This window comes from Diaphorina citri, unplaced genomic scaffold, assembly GCF_000475195.1.
Source record: "Diaphorina citri unplaced genomic scaffold, Diaci psyllid genome assembly version 1.1 scaffold2591, whole genome shotgun sequence".
NCBI lineage: Eukaryota > Metazoa > Arthropoda > Insecta > Hemiptera > Psyllidae > Diaphorina > Diaphorina citri.
In genome coordinates this window covers 23,585-26,532 of record NW_007380009.1, presented here as the reverse complement: position 1 = coordinate 26,532, position 2,948 = coordinate 23,585, and positions in this window count along the sequence as shown.

The window sequence follows — 2,948 nt, the reverse complement described above, 5'->3', positions numbered from 1 at the left end:
TCTTTATTCCTCCCATTATGATAAGAGAGACCTTAGGATCTAAATTCCATAATTAAAATAATAATAATAGTAATAATAATAATAATCATCAGTCAGTTTCGAAACGCATAGGTACATACATATTATTTCTCACTTCGATATAATTTTATTACATTCCATAATTATGAAAAATAGTGATAAAATCCATCACTTATTTCTTTTCTTGTACCGACCGCACGCCTGTCGCGCGACAGAATGTTGTAACATTAGTGGGAGTCGCGCTTGTCACTTGTCACTTTGAGTTGCAACATGACAAGAATTATGTACATACGTCTGATTTATGTCCTCCCTTGGAGCCACCTTTAAAAAGAGGAAGAAAAACCCCCTTTAATCCCGTTTCCTTTTTTTTTTTTTTTTTTTTTTTTTTTTTTTTTAACAAAATACTTTGTTTTATTTGTACACAAAGAACATTACAATTGATAAACAAAGAAAAACAATGTTGAAAAGCATTTGAATTTGTTAGATTATTTGAAATAACAATTGAATTAGTGTGGGAATCCAGATTGTTTTGATTACCATATTGATTACCATGAAATCTTTTAAATACCCACACCATTTCAATTCGTATTCAACAAAAATACCTAATTAAATAAAGGCAAAGTTAGCGAAATTTTCAATCATCACCATTTTCTCTTTCCAAGAGGTTTGATAGAGGGACTTATAACTGCTAGGGACTTATCGTCCTGAAATCGAAGAGAGAAGGAAGACAGGATAGGATAAAGCCAGCCGTTCCGAGAACGAATTTTACCCGTTCAGGATAAAATTCGGCCCGGGCGGGAATCAAACCAGCGACATAGCGCTTACAAGGCAGGTGCGCTAACTTCCAAGCTAACTAGACTCGCTTTTAGGAACTTAATGGGAACTTACATTGTTCGTTGATTTTTTTTCTTTAATAGTAGGTAAAATGGATACAAAAGTACATATATGTATCTACCTATAAAAAGCGAAAATGACAACACTTTAGACAAGAATCGCTATTTAAAATGGAGAAAAGATGATGAGTGAGGACAGCAAGAAGTGTAGAAGTGTTGGTTATGAATGCCATGATTTATCGGCAACTTCCATAGAAAGATAATTGCAGCAGAAAGAATTTCCTAAGAATGCTAGAAGCTAGAATAGGGAATAGAATGCTTAGAATAGAGAAAAGAATAATTATGTTAGAATGTCTTCTGCAAATAGAATAAGAGAAGCTAGAATAGGGAATAGAATGCTTAGAATAGAGAAAAGAATAATTATGTTAGAATGTCTTCTGCAAATAGAATAAGAGAAAAAAAAAATGTAAATGGTAGAAATTACCTAGTTTAGATTTAAATCAGTCATAATTTTTCTTGATTTATGGTCACGCCTACGTTAAGATGATGTTATTACCTTTTATCACTAAAGTAGGTAGCAAGGAATATCTTTGATTATTATTACCATTAGAGCAGTTTGTTTAATGCATTATTTAATTGTTTCTCTTTGATATATTTTTTTATTAAATAAGAGAAAAAAAAAATGTAAATGGTAGAAATTACCTAGTTTAGATTTAAATCAGTCATAATTATATTTCTTGATATATGGTCACGCCTACGTTAAGATGATGTTATTACCTTTTGTCACTAAAGTAGGTAGCAAGGAATATCTTTTATTATTATTACCATTAGAGCAGTTTGTTTAATGCATTATTAAATTTAATTGTTTCTCTTTGATATATTTTTTTATTATTTTTACAATACAGTCGAACCTGTCCAATTACGGGACCTGTCTAAATGAGAAACCTGGATAACCGGGGAAAAATTGTAGCCAATTCATTTGTATTTACTTACCTATTTATTTATTTATTTATTTATTATTATTATTATTATTTTCATTAAGATACCAATTTTACGAGTGTTTATTCTTATTTCTTACAAACTCAATTGACGAAAATGTTAATGTTGGGTTATAATACCTACCACTATCTAAGAAGGGCAAAGGCTTGTGGCTAGATTGCAAAACACACTTCTGTAATAGGGAAACCTGGATGAGCGGGAAATCCCTTGGATTCGAAAGGAAGGAAGAAGAATTTTAATGTAATATATCATGAAGAAAACCGGTCCTGAAAAGTAGTACCAATGGGTACTTATATAGGAACAAAAGAAAGATATTTTTAAGTTAAATAAAAAAAAAACAATTCTCATTATTATTATTCCCAATTAGACCAGGTTTGACTGTACGTGTTACTCTTCTTATATCTACAGTATCTCATTTCTCATCTCAACTTTGACTAGAAAAAAAAACTTTAAATACTTAGTTTAAATCAATAGAAATTTGCCGGTATAATGTCTTGTTACTTTGAAGTAGGTAAGTAAGTATCTTAAGTGTTAAATGACTGATGTTGTCTCAAAGAATTTAACTTTGATAGAGGTTTACCGCCCGTGTACCGTCAAGGGAACCGTAACTGCTAAAGAGTTATTGTCTTGAAATCGAGGAGAGAAGGAAGACAAGATAGGAGAAAGCCAGCCGTTCCGAGAACGAACGTTATCCATTGAGGATAAAATCCTCCCCGGGCGAGAATTGAGCCTGTGGCCTAGCGTTTACAAGGCAGACGCACTGCCAACCAAGCTAACTAGGTTGGCAAACTTTATCCCAAACAGGTGCGGTTCGTTCTCGGAACGCCTGGCTTTCTCCTGTCCTGTCTTCATTCTCTCTTTGATTTCTGGATAATAAGACCTCTGTTATTTCAGCTTCCTATGATTATCTGTTATCAAACTTTTTTTTTGTGACCGCGAACGATCTACCAATAGATAATTAATATAATTATGTATATCTACGTACGAGTATGTAGGTACCTATACATAATTAGGTATGTATTTTTTACTTTCCTTATCCTATCGGAAGGAAAGTAATGTAATCGGGTCAAAATTTAGATGGTCAGTTTTTAGTGCAAA